Here is a 19,488-nt window from a genome sequence, read left to right on the forward strand (position 1 = left end):
TAACCAGAGTTCCTTCTTTCATGTGTTTGGGGAGTCTGCCACGTGCCTTTTGGTGAACACCAAACATGTTTGCCTATTTTTTTCAGGCCACTCTTCCGTAAAGCCCAGCTCTGTGGAGTGTACGGCTTAAAGTGGTCCTATGGACAGATACTCCAATCTCAGCTCTGGAGCTTGCAGCTCCTTCAGGGTTATCTTTGGTCTCTTTGTTGCTTAATGTCCTCCTTGCCTGGTCCGTGAGTTGGCGGCCCTCTCTTAGCAGGTTTGTTGTGGTGCCATATTCTTTCCATTTTTAATAATGGATTTAATGGTGCTCCGTGGGATGTTCAAAGTTTCACATATTTTTTAATAACCAACCCTGATCTGTACTTGTCCACAACTTTATCCCTGACCTGTTTGGAGAGCTCCATAGTGCCGCTTGCTCGGTGGTGCCCCTTGCTTAGTGGTGTTGCAGACTCTGGGGCTTTTAAGAACAGGTGTATATACTGAGATCATGTGACACTTAGATTGCACACAGGTGGACCTTATTTATCTAATCTTATTTATCTAATTATGTAACTTCTGATTGTAATTGGTTGCACCAGATCTTATTTAGGGGCTTCATAGCAAAGGGGGTGAATACATATATATGCACGCACCACTTTTTCCATTATATATTTTTTTAAACAAGTTATATTTTTTAATTTCACTTCACCAGTTTGGACTGTTTTGTGTATGTCCATTACATGAAATCCAAATGAAAATCAATTTAAATTATAGGCTGTAATGCAACAAAACAGGGAAAACGCCAAGGGGGGTGAATAGTTTTGCAAGGCACTGTACATATTATGAGATAAAAACATAAAACCAGCATGGGTCTGATACAATACCTTTTTTATCATACCAGTAACCTTTTTTGGTTTTGATGGCAATTCGATAGGGTGCAAGCAAAGGCCTTGGTTCAGAAATGCAGAACATTCATTGAGGAAAGGGAAATTCTGCTGCATCTAATTTCTTAAGTCATACAACCTTTTTTGACACACTTTTCAATTGACACCTATATTAGGCACTTCATATCCTGCATTTGTAACCAATTATGTAGTATTGACTTTATGCACAAGGCATTCTTAGGAAATGTGATTTTAATGACTTTCTGTTGACTGCTAGCATGGTGTACATAGAAGATGGGGGAAGGAGCAGAGGGAAAGGTGAAAAGGTGACTGAAGACAGAATAAAAGTGATGGTAAGAGCCGAAACCACATTAACCTGTGATTGATTGCACGAGGTCTGCAAATCCCTCACCCAACTTTGTTTGAAACTCCATATAAACAGGATGGTGGTTCAATTACCTGCACTGCTCGTCAGCGTGTGAAGATAGTCAACCCACATAATGAGAAGGTGCTTGTACAGCACTCCTTGCTGGGAAGGGGGATCAATTACTGTACATGTGGAAACGATGACTCAGCCTAAGAATCTTCAACTTGAAATCTCCAGCACTCGATAGATCCATTGGTATAAAGTAGATGAACTCCAAAGTTGAGGTACGACAGGCAAGGAATGATGGCTTTAAAGCATAATAATGGTATAGCACAAATTACAAAAAATACACACTTGATTTGCATATTTAAATTGCTTATTCATAAAAACATTGAAATACTACACATGGAAGTGTATGTTATGTACTGTGCTATGCCTGCATGTGGCATTTCATTTGCATTTAGTATTTTACTTAACCCTACATGACAATTTACATTTTTACAGAGTATATATGAAGCACAATTTGACTCAGGAATAGCCTTAAAAAGTCTCAGAAGAAATTCCCTCCAGAAGAGAGGGAACTGCTTACATCACTGCAGAAGAGAGGGAACTGCTTACATCACTGCAGAAGAGAGGGAACTGCTTACATCACTGGAGAAGAGAGGGAACTGCTTACATCACTGGAGAAGAGAGGGAACTGCTTACATCACTGCAGAAGAGAGGGAACTGCTTACATCACTGCAGAAGAGAGGGAACTGCTTACATCACTGCAGAAGAGAGGGAACTGCTTACATCACTGCAGAAGAGAGGGAACTGCTTATATCACTGCAGAAGAGAGGGAACGGTTTACATCACTGCAGAAGAGAGGGAACTGCTTACAACACTGGAAAAATAGGGCTGTGAAGCTATACGACAATTTCTAAATTACGTAGACAGACAAGATAATCCTTAACAACATAATATAGTCAGGTCACAAACCAACAAAATGGTACACCACTGAGCAAAAGGAATGTCTTACAGATACAAGTGGTTTCCATTCCTGGTTTCCAGTTGAGCTCAGAATATCACTTTGTTGCCTTCGACATTAAAATACATTCGCTCTAAAGCAAACATTTCACTTTATGATATGCAATTACACCACAACCACTTAAAAAGACATTTAAACTTCCATGTAAAGTTCTTCGAAAAATTCAACCGTGGGAGTAGATAACATACTGTATACTTTAAGATATTTAGCATTATTTAATGACCTAACTTTTGTTTCTAAAAATGCAATATGTTTAAACATACAGGTACTTGTCAATGAATAAAAGACAGGTAGTCAATAAAAGACTGGAGTATGTAAGGTCTCTCGTTTGACAGGGAACCATAACAGTGTGGACTTCTGAAATGAAGGACAGCTTTGCTTACTTGTTGCTGTGGTGACAGAGGAAGCAGTCTCGGCCCAGCAGCAGACTGTTGCCAACCACTCCCTCCGGGGTCTTTGCGTCTAATTAGTGTTGATAATTGGCTATATTATCATAACATACCATTAATCTGGTATTACAATAAGCCCTTCCTTTCTACTATGTTTTTATGACTGTAGGTACACTCATGGCTGTTGCTGGCTAATGACTTTTGCAGAGGGCAGTATTATACAGACAACAATTAAAGGCCCAGTGCAGTCGAAAACGTGACTTTACTGTGTTTTATAAATACTTCCAAATAAGGTTGGAATAATGCTGTGAAATTATGATAATGCCATTGTAGTGTAGGAGTTGTTTGAAAATACTGCCAGAAATTTCAGCATGTTTTGGTGGGATGGAGTTTTGGCCTGCCTGGTGTCAACACCAGGCTGTAAATTGTTTCATAGACCCAGACAGTCCTAAGAAAAATCTTGCTTGAACAATTGCCATTTGCTAAGAAGCAATTTTTGTTTATTTTTGACTATTTCAATTGAAAACAATCACAGTAAGATACGTCATTATTATACAGAAATGATTTGATATTGAGATAAAAACTGCTGCATTGGACCTTTAGGTTTCTTAATTTAAAGTATATTTATAATAAACAAGTCAATATTATGATTGTTTCAACCTACCTCACACCATTGATTCTCAATATCATAACATTAACCCTAAATTTCAGTATGTTCCATTTTTCCCAAAATAGTTATTCATGCATAGAGTAGTTAGGCCCTATCCCTGACATAAACTGAGTGTACAAAACATTATGAACACCTTCTCTTTCCATGACATAGACTGACCAGGTGAATCCAGGTGAAAGCTACACTACCTTATGGATGTCACTTGTTAAATCCACTTCAGCCAGTGTAGATGAATGGGAGGAGACGGGTTAAAGAAGGATTTTAAAGCCTTGAAACAATTGAGACAAGGATTGTGTATGTTTGTCATTCAGAGGGTGAATGGGCAAGACAAAATATGTCCCTTTGAACGGGGTGTGGTAGTACAGTAGGTGCCAGGCACATTGGTTTGTTTCAAGAACTGCAACGGGTTTTTCACTCTCAATAGTTTCCTGTGTGTATCAAGAATGGTCCACCACCCAAAGGACATCCAGCCAACTTGACACAACTGTGGGAAGCATTGATGTCAACATGGGCCAGCATCCCTATGGAACGCTTTCGACACCTTGTTGAGTCCATGCCCCAACGAATTGAGGCTATTCTGTTCTGTATGTAGTTATCCCTTTCCACAGAGTGTTCTACGTGGAACCTGTAACCAAAAAAGGTTATCCTATGGGGACAGCCAAATAACCATTTTGGGACTCTTTTTTCTGAGTGTATTACCAATCTTAGCCAAATACAAAAAGTCAACCAATCATAATATACAGCTCTAGCTATAGGCCTACACTTCCTGCAGTCAAATGACCAAATCACATTCTAGTAGCCTTACGGTGGAATGTTATTCATATTTTTCATAATTTCATAATTATTAAAAATGATCTAAATGAAAAACTGCAGAAAATTCTGTGTTTCTATGTCAAACGGTTTTGTTATATTTCGGTCTTCTGTAATGTATATAAAGTGTAATATTGGGATGCAAACTCAAAATCTAATACATTTCAACTCTATATCTGACATGGTACAGGTCTCTTCTTTTTTAAATTCATAACCATATGTGTGAGGTGTATACTTTTTTCTCAAAGTAAATTTGTTTCAGACTTCCATTAAACACTCTGTGTGACCCTGATTTAGCCCACTGCACTAAAATCTTAGGACAAAGAGTTCCTCCTTGCCCCAGGATAAGCATAATCCCTGGGATAATCTGTCCTGGGATAATCTGTCCTGGGATAATCTGTCCTCTAACATCCTCTGTACATTATACTGTAGACCCGTTTCCAACTTTGGAACATACATGAAGTTCTTCTGAATGGCAAGTTTTTTCCGAGACTTAGGTCTCCCTTAGTCAGCTGACGGTTGCATTGTGATTGACAGGAAAGCTCCTTTTCTCTTTTCTCTTCAGTATAAACTACAAATAAAATTGTCCCACAAAAAACACAGTTGAGGTTTGAATGATAGGAGCATCCTCAATAAGCTTTGCCTATATCCAGAGCATCTAATTGTCAAAGTACTCCAATACACTTGTTTCTCAAAACAAGTGTTAACTTCCAAGTTTCAAGAATAGTCTTAATTAGCGGGTACGTCTTAACTAAATTCTTCATCTCTTGTAATTCCGCCCAACTACACTAATTCTGCAGCACTTTTTAATGGATTACTGTAATACCAAAACTGGCAAGGCTTCATTGCAGTACACTCTTGCAAAATCTCTCTTCTCGGTCCAACTTAATTAAATAGAGTCAGAAGTTTCTGATTAAAATAAACTCCGTGCCAAGATCTCTCCAGCTCTGTGTTCAAGGAAATATATAGAGGTCCAGGGCCAAGATCTCTCCAGCTCTGTGTTCAGGGACATATGTAGAGGTCTGTGCCAAGATCTCTCCAGCTCTGTGTTCAGGGACATATGTAGAGGTCTGTGTCAAGATCTCTCCAGCTCTGTGTTCAGGGACAAATGTAGAGGTCTGTGTCAAGATCTCTCCAGCTCTGTGTTCAGGGACATATGTAGAGGTCTGTGTCAAGATCTCTCCAGCTCTGTGTTCAGGGACATATGTAGAGGTCTGTGACAAGATCTCTCCAGCTCTGTGTTCAGGGACATATGTAGAGGTCTGTGCCAAGATCTCTCCAGCTCTGTGTTCAGGGACATATGTAGAGGTCTGTGCCAATATCTTTCCAGCTCTGTGTTCAGGAAAACATGTAGAGGTCTGTGCCAAGATCTCCCCAGCTCTGTGTTCAGGGAAATATGTAGAGGTCTGTGCCAAGATCTCTCCAGCTCTGTGTTCAGGGAAATATGTAGAGGTCTGTGCCAAGATCTCTCCAGCTCTGTGTACAGGGACATATGTAGAGGTCTGTGCCAAGATCTCTCCAGCTCTGTGTTCAGGAAAATATGTAGAGGTCTGTGCCAATATCTCTCCAGCTCCATGTCAGGAAAATATGTAGAGGTCTGTGCCAAGATCTCTCCAGCTCTGTGTTCAGGGAAATATGTAGAGGTTTGTGCCAAGATCTCTCCAGCTCTGTGTTCAGGGAAATATGTAGAGGTCTGTGTCAAGATCTCTCCAGCTCTGTGTTCAGGGAAATATGTAGAGGTCTGTGTCAAGATCTCTCCAGCTTTGTGTTCAGGGACATATGTAGAGGTCTGTGCCAAGATCTCTCCAGCTCTGTGTTCAGGGAAATATGTAGAGGTCTGTGCCAAGATCTCTCCAGCTCTGTGTTCAGGGAAATATGTAGAGGTTTGTGCCAAGATCTCTCCAGCTCTGTGTTCAGGAAAATATGTAGAGGTCTGTGTCAAGATCTCTCCAGCTCTGTGTTCACGGACATATGTAGAGGTCTATGCCAAGATCTCTCCAGCTCTGTGTTCAGGGACATATGTAGAGGTCTGTGCCAAGATCTCTCCAGCTCTGTGTTCAGGGAAATATGTAGAGGTATGTGCCAAGATCTCTCCAGCTCTGTGTTCAGGGAAATATGTAGAGGTCTGTGCCAAGATCTCTCCAGCTCTGTGTTCAGGGACATATGTAGAGGTCTGTGCCAAGATCTCTCCAGCTCTGTGTTCAGGGACATATGTAGAGGTCTGTGCCAAGATCTCTCCAGCTCTGTGTTCAGGGACATATGTAGAGGTCTTTGCAAAGATCTCTCCAGCTCTGTGTTCAGGGACATATGTAGAGGTCTGTGCCAAGATCTCTCCAGCTCTGTGTTCAGGGAAATATGTAGAGGTCTGTGCCAAGATCTCTCCAGCTCTGTGTTCAGGGACATATGTAGAGGTCTGTGCCAAGATCTCTCCAGCTCTGTGTTCAGGGACATATGTAGAGGTCTTTGCAAAGATCTCTCCAGCTCTGTGTTCAGGGACATATGTAGAGGTCTGTGCCAAGATCTCTCCAGCTCTGTGTTCAGGGAAATATGTAGAGGTCTGTGCCAAGATCTCTCCAGCTCTGTGTTCAGGGACATATGTAGAGGTCTGTGCCAAGATCTCTCCAGCTCTGTGTTCAGGGACATATGTAGAGGTCTGTGCCAAGATCTCTCCAGCTCTGTGTTCAGGGACATATGTAGAGGTCTGTGCCAATATCTCTCCAGCTCTGTGTTCAGGAAAATATGTAGAGGTCTGTGCCAAGATCTCTCCAGCTCTGTGTTCAGGGAAATATGTAGAGGTCTGTGCCAAGATCTCTCCAGCTCTGTGTTCAGGGAAATATGTAGAGGTTTGTGCCAAGATCTCTCCAGCTCTGTGTTCAGGGACATATGTAGAGGTCTGTGTCAAGATCTCTCCAGCTCTGTGTTCAGCGACATATGTAGAGGTCTGTGCCAAGATCTCTCCAGCTCTGTGTTCAGGGAAATATGTAGAGGTCTATGCCAAGATCTCTCCAGCTCTGTGTTCAGGGAAATATGTAGAGGTCTGTGCCAAGATTTCTCCAGCTCTGTGTTCAGGGAAATATGTAGAGGTCTGTGCCAAGATCTCCCCAGCTCTGTGTTCAGGGACATATGTAGAGGTCTGTGCCAAGATCTCTCCAGCTCTGTGTTCAGGGACATATGTAGAGGTCTGTGCCAATATCTCTCCAGCTCTGTGTTCAGGAAAATATGTAGAGGTCTGTGCCAAGATCTCTCCAGCTCTGTGTTCAGGGAAATATGTAGAGGTCTGTGCCAAGATCTCCCCAGCTCTGTGTTCAGGGACATATGTAGAGGTCTGTGCCAAGATCTCTCCAGCTCTGTGTTCAGGGACATGTGTAGAGGTCTGTGCCAAGATCTCTCCAGCTCTGTGTTCAGGGAAATATGTAGAGGTCTGTGCCAAGATCTCTCCAGCTCTGTGTACAGGGACATATGTAGAGGTCTGTGCCAAGATCTCTCCAGCTCTGTGTTCAGGAAAATATGTAGAGGTCTGTGCCAAGATCTCTCCAGCTCTGTGTTCAGGGACATGTGTAGAGGTCTGTGCCAAGATCTCTCCAGCTCTGTGTTCAGGGAAATATGTAGAGGTCTGTGCCAAGATCTCTCCAGCTCTGTGTTCAGGGAAATATGTAGAGGTCTGTGCCAAGATCTCTCCAGCTCTGTGTACAGGGACATATGTAGAGGTCTGTGCCAAGATCTCTCCAGCTCTGTGTTCAGGAAAATATGTAGAGGTCTGTGCCAAGATCTCTCCAGCTCTGTGTTCAGGGACATGTGTAGAGGTCTGTGCCAAGATCTCTCCAGCTCTGTGTTCAGGGAAATATGTAGAGGTCTGTGCCAAGATCTCTCCAGCTCTGTGTTCAGGGAAATATGTAGAGGTCTGTGCCAAGATCTCTCCAGCTCTGTGTACAGGGACATATGTAGAGGTCTGTGCCAAGATCTCTCCAGCTCTGTGTTCAGGAAAATATGTAGAGGTCTGTGCCAAGATCTCTCCAGCTCTGTGTTCAGGGACATGTGTAGAGGTCTGTGCCAAGATCTCTCCAGCTCTGTGTTCAGGGAAATATGTAGAGGTCTGTGCCAATATCTCTCCAGCTCTGTGTTCAGGAAAATATGTAGAGGTCTGTGCCAAGATCTCTCCAGCTCTGTGTTCAGGGAAATATGTAGAGGTCTGTGCCAAGATCTCTCCAGCTCTGTGTTCAGGGAAATATGTAGAGGTCTGTGCCAAGATCTCTCCAGCTCTGTGTACAGGGACATATGTAGAGGTCTGTGCCAAGATCTCTCCAGCTCTGTGTTCAGGAAAATATGTAGAGGTATGTGCCAATATCTCTCCAGCTCCATGTTCAGGAAAATATGTAGAGGTCTGTGCCAAGATCTCTCCAGCTCTGTGTTCAGGGAAATATATAGAGGTTTGTGCCAAGATCTCTCCAGCTCTGTGTTCAGGGAAATATGTAGAGGTCTGTGTCAAGATCTCTACAGCTCTGTGTTCAGGGACATATGTAGAGGTCTGTGCCAAGATCTCTCCAGCTCTGTGTTCAGGGACATATGTAGAGGTCTGTGCCAAGATCTCTCCAGCTCTGTGTTCAGGGAAATATGTAGAGGTCTGTGTCAAGATCTCTCCAGCTCTGTGTTCAGGGAAATATGTAGAGGTCTGTGCCAATATCTCTCCAGCTCTGTGTTCAGGAAAATATGTAGAGGTCTGTGCCAAGATCTCTCCAGCTCTGTGTTCAGGGAAATATGTTGAGGTCTGTGCCAAGATCTCTCCAGCTCTGTGTACAGGGACATATGTAGAGGTCTGTGCCAAGATCTCCCCAGCTCCATGTTCAGGAAAATATGTAGAGGTCTGTGCCAAGATCTCTCCAGCTCTGTGTTCAGGGAAATATGTAGAGGTTTGTGCCAAGATCTCTCCAGCTCGGTGTTCAGGGACATATGTAGAGGTCTGTGCCAAGATCTCTCCAGCTCTGTGTTCAGGGAAATATGTAGAGGTCTGTGCCAAGATCTCTCCAGCTCTGTGTTCAGGGAAATATGTAGAGGTCTGTGCCAAGATCTCTCCAGCTCTGTGTACAGGGACATATGTAGAGGTCTGTGCCAAGATCTCTCCAGCTCTGTGTTCAGGAAAATATGTAGAGGTATGTGCCAATATCTCTCCAGCTCCATGTTCAGGAAAATATGTAGAGGTCTGTGCCAAGATCTCTCCAGCTCTGTGTTCAGGGAAATATATAGAGGTTTGTGCCAAGATCTCTCCAGCTCTGTGTTCAGGGAAATATGTAGAGGTCTGTGTCAAGATCTCTACAGCTCTGTGTTCAGGGACATATGTAGAGGTCTGTGCCAAGATCTCTCCAGCTCTGTGTTCAGGGACATATGTAGAGGTCTGTGCCAAGATCTCTCCAGCTCTGTGTTCAGGGAAATATGTAGAGGTCTGTGTCAAGATCTCTCCAGCTCTGTGTTCAGGGAAATATGTAGAGGTCTGTGCCAAGATCTCTCCAGCTCTGTGTTCAGGGACATATGTAGTGGTCTGTGCCAAGATCTCTCCAGCGCTATGTTCAGGGACATATGTAGAGGTCTGTGCCAAGATCTCTCCAGCTCTGTGTTCAGGGACTTATGTAGAGGTCTGTGCCAAGATCTCTCCAGCTCCATGTTCAGGAAAATATGTAGAGGTCTGTGCCAAGATCTCTCCAGCTCTGTGTTCAGGGAAATATGTAGAGGTTTGTGCCAAGATCTCTCCAGCTCGGTGTTCAGGGACATATGTAGAGGTCTGTGCCAAGATCTCTCCAGCTCTGTGTTCAGGGAAATATGTAGAGTTCTGTGCCAAGATCTCTCCAGCTCTGTGTTCAGGGAAATATGTAGAGGTCTGTGCCAAGATCTCTCCAGCTCTGTTTTCAAGGAAAGTTTAGAAGGCGTTGGGAAGGAAATCTAAGGAAGTCCAGGGGAACTACTTTTTTCCCGAATTGAATCAGACCCACAGTGTATCATGCAGTCTTACTTATTGTGGGTCCACATCCATTGACCCCCCAAGGGTATTAAGATTCATCACATAAAATACTATAGTGTCTTACTATAGTGGATCAGTAATACAATACTCACCGAAAATACATTTTTTTGTCCCTCTATGGTCTTACTGGTCTAACAGACACTGACTGAATAGGGGAAACCCAGCCCAGATTGATACTTTGACATCATCATTGTGCTGCATCTGCCATGGCCATGGAGATGGATGTCTTTTGATTGGACTGAGTACAGGAAGTGGAAATTCTTCATGCGTCAGTCTTCATTTGTTTTGGATTAAGCTAACAGAAAAGGAACTGTTACTGTTGATTTAGTTTCTAAATCGCAATTTAAAAAGTTATGGTAGTTAAAAAATGTATATTTTGTGGTACGCTGGTGCCTATTTTCCACAAGGTATGTACATTTCAAAACAGCACAGTGGCATTCTAGTGACCTGCAGTAGTAGCAAGAGTATCATTACAACCCGTAAAAAAACACACACAACAGTGAATAAACCCATTGTTCCATCAAAATGGACATAATAGAAGATGCTGGCACTGGCTCTGTCTATTCATTTGAGAATGATTTCCAGAGCCCCATCCTACCAAACAAAGTGACGGGGTTAGGATGTTGAAATTACCGACTGGGCCTTTAACATAATGCTTTCATTCCAGTCTTCTGTCAGAGATAAGATAAAAAAAAAAGGAAACGATGCCTTTGGACAATGGCTACATGAGCAGAGTGTGGGATGACGGATGATGTGCCCCTGTTTAGGGTTTGAGAGACCAGTGCCTGGCTACACATTTATTTATTTTATTATTATTATATTTTTTTTACAGGGAATTCGTGGACATATTCCCAAAAGCTGTTATCGCTGCCCAATTTTCACACACTTAAACTCCTCTGAGCCTGGCCCCGTCACTCGCCATCTCATCCTGATGGGAGTTGAGAGGGCCCCTGCTTCTGGTTTCCAAAATGAGTCACCCTCTGGGGTTGAGACAAAGAGGGTTGATACAGACCCAGGGCCTGTGTTTAAAATCATCTCAAGTAGGACTGCTGATCAAGCCTGTCTATATTTCTGCTTTCTAGAACACCTGGTACAAACATGCCCATATATCAGTGATTGGGAGTACCTGTTTGGAAGGGTTAAAATGTGACCTGTAGTGTTGTTTAACACACATTGACATGTGACAAAGAGAGACAGAAAGTGAGACAGAAAGAGAGACAGAAAGAGAGACAGAAAGAGAGACAGAAAGAGAGACAGAAAGAGAGACAGAAAGAGAGACAGAAAGAGATATATCGGAGGTGAATGATGTCAGAAAGGGTTGCTGTGAGAAAGAGCAGCTCCTTCCATGCAAAACGTCACGGTACAAATCACAGCTCCGGCAAGCGCAGAGGGGAAAGCACTTTTCCTCACCTCGTCGTCAGCCTTGGAATCCTGCTACTTTTTCCAGATGGTCCGAGCACATCGGCTTCCGCCAGCACCTCCAGCTGTCCGGCCGCACTGCCGGGGAATGGGCCCCTCACTGGAGACCAATTTGCGGGGTAGCTCGACGGATATCCCTCACCCAGTAAACAGCTTAATTGTTTTACTGCGGAGAGCAGGGAAGAGGAGGGAGGAGGGCTCCACGTCATGTTGGCCTCAATTGGCTCGCTTGTTGATGAGGAGCCGTGTCAGCTGGGCTAAGGGTGTGTGCATGCGTGTGACTCGTGGACTAAGACAATATTGAGGTCTCTATTTGACCCAGGTTTGAAACCTGTCAGCTTACACATGCAGACACTACAAATGCTATATGCAACAAGTCAACCCTCAGATAGACCTAAATGTCTGATTGATTGATTGATTGATTGATTGATTGATTGATTGTAACCATGTCTTTTATATTGCTAGATCATCTCATGCAGTAAGTCGATATGTTTAACATCTATCCAGGTTTTGTGAGATCTGACTACTGCATTGTAGTCAGCCTGGAACGAGGCCATAAAATGACATGCAGCAATAACAAAGACCTTACACATGACTAGGCTATTCAATTGGAAAGTAATTGGATACTATTTGTATTGGTTTTACTTTCTATGAATGTACAACATTTTCAGTGACAAATCCTTTTTGTACAGCGGTTCGGCGATACCTATATGCCTATTGTTAGCTGGGCTAGAAGCATTTTAACATTGCTTGATTTTATGATGATGTCATACATCTTCATGAGTCCACATGTATTTGTTGTGTGCAAATAAACGGATCGTACTTGTATACTTTATGCGCCCAATGGGCACACACAGGTTTAATCAATGTTGGTTCCAAGTCATTTCTATGAAAATACGTTAAACCAATGTGGAATAGACGTTGAATTGACGTCCTGTGCCCAGTGGGTGTATGACTACATGTACACATTTGCGTTCCTACTGAAATAAAACCAATTGAAACACAAGACAAAAACCTTTCAATTATACAACTTATGTTGTTCCATCTTCCAAGCTTTGGAAATAAAATGTGCAACCAGGAACACTTGTTTTCTGAATAGCCATTCACGTTGTTCTTCATCACTACTGTTTTTCTTTTTTTCTTAAGGAAGGTTACTCTGAGATCAGTACAAAACTGTTGTTAGTTCTACATCTCCCCTAAATTGCAGACTGTACATAGCTGCTCATAGCCTACAAGTAACTGCCCAAGTAAAAGAAACACCAACATACAGTGTCTTAACAGGGCCACCACAAGACTGAATAGCTTCTAAGCACCTGGCATAGATTCTACAATGCAATACCATTCTTCCATGCAAAATTCCATCATTTGTGTGTTTTGTTGATGGTGGTGGAAAACGGTGTCTCAGACACTGCTCCAGAATCTCCCATTAGTGTTCAATTGGGTTGAGATCTGGTGACTGAGATGGCCATGCTCATTCCTCCCTGTTCGTCTGTGTTCCTCCCAGTGCGTCTGTGTTCTTCCCAGTGCGTCTGTGTTCTTCCCAGTGCGTCTGTGTTGATGGTGGTGGAAAACGCTGTCTCAGACACCACTCCAGGATCTCCCATTAGTGTTCAACTGGGTTGAGATCTGGTGACTGAGACGGCCATGCTCATTCCTCCCTGTTCGTCTGTGTTGATGGTGGTGGAAAACGCTGTCTCAGACACCACTCCAGAATCTCCCATTAGTGTTCAACTGGGTTGAGATCTGGTGACTGAGACGGCCATGCTCATTCCTCCCTGTTCGTCTGTGTTGATGGTGGTGGAAAACGGTGTCTCAGACACCACTCCAGAATCTCCCATTAGTGTTCAACTGGGTTGAGATCTGGTGACTGAGACGGCCATGACATATGGTTTACATCGTTTTCATGCTCATCAAACCATTCAGTGAAAACTCGTGCTCTGTGGATGGGGGCGTTGTCATACTATGAGGGCATATTCATGGTAGCTAAAATAATGGCCTGCCCAGTATTTTTATACATGACCCTAAGCATGGGGTGATGGGATGTTAATTGATTAATTAACTCAGGAAAAACACCTATGTGGAAGCACCTGCTTTTAATATACTTGGTATACTTCAGTCACTCAAGTGTTTCCATTATTTTGGCAGTTACGTGTACATTATTCAATTGTCAGAGCAGTATCTCGGGTCTAAACTGGGCACACACGCATCTTTGTCTTCTTGTTAGGTGACAGGTGAAATAGGGTTCTGGATCACATGTGTTTTTGATCTGGTTACAGGTTTGGTTTTAGCCATACAGTTTCTCAGTTGACAATGTTTATTTGTAGCTAAGGGTTAACTTGTGTTTGATCATGTTGATATCGCATTGTAACTTGTTTCTAAATATTTGTTGTAGAGCTAAATTTCAATCATACACCTGTAGTAGAAAATGAGAAATGTTAATCGCTGCATGTCATTTTATGGCCTCGTTCCAGGCTGACTACAATGCAATATTTTTTTTTTTACAAGCTTTGGAAGATACCTGAACACATACAGATCAAGTTCTTCAATAACATTAGTCAATAATGAAATGGATGAATAGTCAGCTCACAAAGCATCTACTCAACAGCAAAAAGGTTGGCGTGATGACTTAAAAGTGCCCCAGTATATCAGGAAGGGCTAGTTGAGGCATCCCATTGCATAGGGAAACATTTGAACCCATTTAGTGAGGGTAATGACTCCAGAACCATCTCAGTTTCCACCCTGAAACTTTGCAGCGTGATGGCAGCATTCTGGAGTTAAGAGCCAAGCGTCTAATCAGTTTCTAAACCAAAATCTCCCAGCTGCTTCTTGGTGCCTAATATACAGGCCCAGGTGTTTGGGCAAGACTTGAAACCCAAGTCGGTGGAATCTTAGTGTTACTTATTCCATCCTAATCCTGCATCAGGTTGTCGTTAAAATGTAATACTCTATGTGATGGTTACCCTAGATCATCATCATAGAGGCACGCACTGTGTACTCTGCTTCACTATATGTGAGTCACCCACCTATCTCCTGTTGTGTGTGTACGTTTGTATGCTTCACCGTTTGTGTGTATGTGTGCATGTGTGCCTGTCTGTGTGCATGTACATGCATGTGTGTGCGTCTGTGTTATCCCCTGTTCGTCTGTGTTCTTCCATGTGTGTCTGTGTTCCTCCCAGTGCATCTGTGTTCTTCCTTGTGCGTCTGTGTTCCGCCCTGTTCGTCTGTGTTCTTCCATGTGCGTCTGCGTTCCTCCCTGTTCGTCTGTGTTCTTCCATGTGTGTCTGTGTTCCTCTCTGTGCGTCTGTGTTCTTCCCTGTGCGTCTATGTTCTTCCCAGTGCGTCTGTGTTCCTCCCTGTTTATCTGTGTTCTTCCATGTGTGTTTGTGTTCTTCCCTGTTCGTCTGTGTTCTTCCATGTGCACCTCTGTTCTTCCCTGTGCGTCTCTGTTCTTCCCAGTGCGTCTGTGTTCCTCCCAGTGTGTCTGTGTTCCTCCCTGTTCGTCTGTGTTCTTCCATGTGCGTCTGTGTTCTTCCCTGTGCGTCTGTGTTCTTCCATGTGCGTCTGTGTTCCTCCCAGTGCGTCTGTTTTCTTCCCAGTGCGTCTGTGTTCTTCCCTGTGTGTCTGTGTTCTTCCCAGGGCGTCTGTGTTCTTCCCTGTGCGTCTGTGTTCTTCCCAGTGCGTCTGTGTTCTTCCCTGTGCGTTTGTGTTCTTCCCAGTGCATCTGTGTTCCTCCCTGTTCGTCTGTGTTCTTCCATGTGCGTCTGTGTTCCTCCCAGTGCTTCTGTGTTCTTCCCTGTGCGTCTGTGTTCTTCCATGTGCGTCTGTGTTCCTCTCAGTGCGTCTGTGTTCTTCCCTGTGCGTCTGTGTTCTTCCATGTGCGTCTGTGTTCCTCTCAGTGCGTCTGTGTTCTTCCCTGTGCGTCTGTGTTCTTCCCAGTGCGTCTGTGTTCCTCTCAGTGCGTCTGTGTTCTTCCCTGTGCGTCTGTGTTCTTCCATGTGCGTCTGTGTTCCTCTCAGTGCGTCTGTGTTCTACCCTGTGCGTCTGTGTTCTTCCATGTGCGTCTGTGTTCCTCCCAGTGCTTCTGTGTTCTTCCCTGTGCGTCTGTGTTCTTCCATGTGCGTCGGTGTTCCTCTCAGTGCGTCTGTGTTCCTCCCAGTGCGTCTGTGTTCTTCCATGTGCTTCTGTGTTCTTCCCTGTGCGTTGGTGCTGAGCTAGCCTGTTTGTGTGGATGTGGTTTTGATCTGGACTTGGCTCCACATGGGGTAACTGCAGCTCTCCATGTTCCTTTCGAGATGCTTGTGGTGTGGTATGGATTGTCTGGGAAGGAGAAGGCAACAGTGGTGGTGGAAGGGGGAGTGGGAGAGGGGGAATGGCATTAGGATAATGAGAAAAGTTCAGTGAAAGTCCAACCTCACAGATTACGTCTTCAGCAAAGCACACAAAGGCAGTGAGAGTTCACATCCAGCCGCTGAGGAGAATGGCGAGGTAACGGGTTCAAAAGTTCATCCAGCACTCGCTCAGTGCTCAAGCTTCATTTGGTACACTCAGATACTTTCAAATGTCAAGCGGGGTGGGGGTTCATTAACCTATTGAAATTGACCCATGAGAGGAACAAATTCTGAGGGGAATACCACACGAGACCAATTTAAAACAACCTTTCTTTCTGTGTCTTCTCCGGCGAATTTGTAAAACAGTTCCGAATAAACTCAAGGATGGCAATCTGTCGCATGGCCTCTTCTGGACCCCCACGCTAAGACAATGGTTGGTCTCGTCACAGAAGATACCATGAAATCAATTGTTTCACCTGCAACCCCTGAATGCTACAGGGCTATTCAAGTGTCACTCGGGAGGAGAAAGCGAAAATGTCTTCTCTCCTGCTTGCTCCACAGGCCTAAAGCTCTTTTATGAGAACAAATAGTAAGATTACATGCAGCGAATAAGGCTGTTCTTTCTACCCCCCCCCCCCTCTCTTTTCCTCTCCTCTTCTCATCTCTAGACCTCTGTTCTCTTCACCATTGCCAGAGAAAACCATTATATCCAGGAGCTTCTCAGGGGAAACCTGCCTCTGTCTCTTTTTTTCCCCCATAGACGTCTGGTGGAGACGCATTTCCTGCAAACATTCAACTCACCACAGAGGAGGACAAATCCATCATTAAGTTACGAAGTAATTCCGGCCAACATTTCAGCCCCCGACCACCCCCCACCCCACACCCCCATGCCTTTTCACCGTTTTGGATGAGTGTTTCTTCCTATTGAATATGTATGTGTGTGTGTGTGTGTGTGTGTGTGTGTGTCTTTGTGCTCTGTGTGTGTGTGTGTATGTGTATGTGTGTGTGTGTGTGTGTCTTTGTGCTCTGTGTGTGTGTGTGTGTGTGTGTGTGTGTGTGTGTGGGGGGGGGGGGGGGGGGGGGGGTGCGTGTGTGTCTTTATCTTTGTACTGGGTGTCTGTCTTTGTACTTTATGTGTGTCTTTGTACTGTGTGTGTGTCTGTGTGTGTGTGTGTGTGTGTGCGTGTCTTTGTACTGTGTGTGTCTTTGTACTGTGTGTGTGTGTGTGTGTGTGTGTGTGTGTGTGTGTGTGGGTGTGTGTGTGTCTTTATCTTTGTACTGGGTGTCTGTCTTTGTACTTTATGTGTGTCTTTGTACTGTGTGTGTGTCTGTGTGTGTGTGTGTGTGTGCGTGTCTTTGTACTGTGTGTGTCTTTGTACTGTGTGTGTGTGTGTGTGTGTGTGTGTGTGTGTGTGTGTGTGTGTGTGTGTGTGTGTGTGTGTGTGTGTGTGTGTGTGTGTGTGTGTGTGTGTGTGTGTGTGTGTGTGTGTGTGTGTGTGTATGTGTGTGTGTGTGTGTGTGTGTGTGTGTCTTTCTACTGTATGTCTATATGTGTGTTTGGAGAACTTGCCAAGTTGTGGGGTTCCTGCTCTGGGCTGGCCAACAGGAGACTAGGGGCCTGGCGTTTCTCCAGGGCAGCCGTGGCCTGTGTCCTGCCTGGCTGGCTGCATGCCCAGAGGTTGTGGAGCCTGCCTGCACTGGCACCCTGCATCCCACATTTAAGGGAAAGCATGGCTGATCAATTCCAATTATCTATGATGTCAATGGTGCTCTTAGGAAAAGCAACAGAAGCATTGTTGCAGAAGCACAAATATGTCCATCTGGTGAAATGATAAAACCCTCATATTAAAATAACAGACGAGGTGAGGAGAAATAGAGAGGGCTTCTTTTTGAATCTGGGTAATGTCTCAGGGGCTTGTCAGGCTATGGATGCCCTTAGCTCTTTTTTCATGTGCCATCCACACTGCATTCTCTCAGACCTCAACGCAACCCTGCTGTGTAGCTCACAAGTGCATTGTTTCAAGCCTGTTCCTAACCTAATATTGTTTGGATTCGAAATACATAAGAGACACAATTCTCCCATGTGTGTTGTTTTGACAGTATACGAAGCCTGAGAAAATATAACTACTTTAAGTGCTCTGGTATGTGGGTGGAAGGCCAATTGAATTGTATCATATTGGTGATGATAAAGAGAGCAGCTGCAAAATAGCAGTAGCGTGCTGTCACCACAACTGACGGCCCTGCAGCTGAGCAATTATTCAGAGGTTAACCCCACGAACCTCACGTGGAATCTCTAATTTACCTGCCTCACCAACACACATACATACATACAATACGTACACAGACACCACTTACATTCCCTCCCTAACAAATAAACTAACACGCGCAAGCAAAACACATTCAAAATGGAAATGTTTCCAACATCACCACGCCAAGGAATTTTGACAAGACTTTACAAGGTACCTAATACGGACACCAAGGCTGTGAAGATCCCTGATGGCTTCAAGGGTATGGAAATACATTGAAATGGAAAAGAAGAAAAGACAGATAACAGTATGTGATGTAATAACCACAACCTCCAATCAGACTCTCTTACAAAAAGCTCTCTTTCGGAGTGTGATGCGACAGATTTCATCAGAGCCTCAACTTGTTGCTTTTATTAAATCATTATATCATTTTGAATCATAGAATTTTTTTTTTTTGTATTTCTACAGATTCCACAAAGCGGTCAGCCTTTTTACGGCTGGGACCGCAAGTTTTTATCCCAGATTCCTGTTAAGTAGCAGTTAGCTGCTAGCCATCATGAAAATGGAACAGGCTAATGCTAACAGTGCTAGCCCAAAGTGTTTTTTATCCACGGTTGGGCACAAATGCTTCAGGTGTGAGATGATGTCCACACAAGATGAAGATGAGTTGGAACTGGAAAATGCACAGGGATTTGTCTGCCCCTAAATTTACCACCATCTTAGGGAACAGATCCTCTGGCTGTTATCCCGGCTGCGAGAAAAGGAAAACCTGCTTTCTAAGTACACCAACCTTGCTGTAATCCAGGCAAACCGAACCTCCTATAGCAAAGCTGTCGATGACTCGGGCGGCGTTGATCTGTCCCAATACTACGGACAGATGTTCAGCTCAACTCCGCGGCCCCATGGGAGATTGGATACAGGCGTAGGAGATCGGGGAGGAAGTCTGGCCACCAATCAATTCTAGGAGATCCGATCCAGCTATCAAACAGCTTTGCCCCGCTTGAGACAGACCTACCAGCCCCGGGAGAAAGCACGGATCCCGAGTGGATACCAACAACTGGTGGCCGCCCAGTGACACCCTTCCACACAGTACAGCAGGTCGCTGGCCCATCGGATTCCATCACTATCACCTTCATTATGGGTAGCTTGATGGTGAGAGGTTTTGGCCTGCCTACACTGTCACCCAGGAGCCTGTGTCCATGACATCAACTCTCTCCTGCCCATGGTTCTGGCCAACTACTCCAATGTTGACACCATTGTCACTCACATAGTTTTTAACGACTTTCGTTTTTGTCATACTCTGACATGTTTCAACTGTCTTTGTGCTTGTCTCCACCCCTCTCCAGGTGTCACCCA

General features: G+C 44.2%; 1 long non-coding RNA gene across 1 annotated transcript; it reads right to left on the minus strand.

The window, feature by feature from the left end:
* Positions 1 to 812: 812 nt before the first annotated feature.
* LOC118944635 lies at positions 813 to 11,815 on the minus strand. Its single transcript, XR_005039942.1, has 3 exons — positions 11,550 to 11,815; positions 1,823 to 2,029; positions 813 to 1,540 (listed from the first exon to the last, which is right to left on the minus strand). It is a non-coding gene; the product is annotated as an uncharacterized LOC118944635 (long non-coding RNA).
* Between the last annotated feature and the right edge of the window lie 7,673 nt (positions 11,816 to 19,488).

Source organism: Oncorhynchus mykiss, chromosome 3 (assembly GCF_013265735.2).
Source record: "Oncorhynchus mykiss isolate Arlee chromosome 3, USDA_OmykA_1.1, whole genome shotgun sequence".
In the NCBI taxonomy this organism is placed as follows: Eukaryota; Metazoa; Chordata; class Actinopteri; order Salmoniformes; family Salmonidae; genus Oncorhynchus; species Oncorhynchus mykiss.